A 499-nucleotide genomic window follows, 5' to 3' on the forward strand; every position below is an offset into this window, starting at 1 on the left:
TCTATCTATGAAGCCTCTAACTGACAAAGATGAAAGTGGGGACAAGACCCACGACATCCTAACAATTGATATAACTGAAAAGTAATGAAATCCTCGGAAGCAAGGAGGCTCACCATAGCTAACTCAAACTCCAAGTGGTATCAACGAAGCTTTTGTTGATGATCCCGAATACCTGAATTTGCATCATGAAAGGATGCAGGCCAAATGGCTCAGTACATGGAATGTACGAGCATGTAAGGGGAATTCTAAAGCATAACATAAGCTTGAAACTTGATAAAAAGGGAAACATAATTACCTCTTCTCAAACTTACTCAACTCAAGGAATACTCAAAACCACTCAAACTTACACAACTCAGAAGTACTCAAGGATAAGATACCCAACTCAGTAATAAGGTTCTCAACTCAGTGAAATGGAGCTCAACTCAAAAATAAGGTACTCGACTCAATGAAGCATAATTCAACTCAAGATACTCAACTCGAAGGTACTCAACTCAAGATA

This window comes from Solanum tuberosum, unplaced genomic scaffold, assembly GCF_000226075.1.
Source record: "Solanum tuberosum cultivar DM 1-3 516 R44 unplaced genomic scaffold, SolTub_3.0 scf00639, whole genome shotgun sequence".
Classification (NCBI taxonomy): domain Eukaryota; kingdom Viridiplantae; phylum Streptophyta; class Magnoliopsida; order Solanales; family Solanaceae; genus Solanum; species Solanum tuberosum.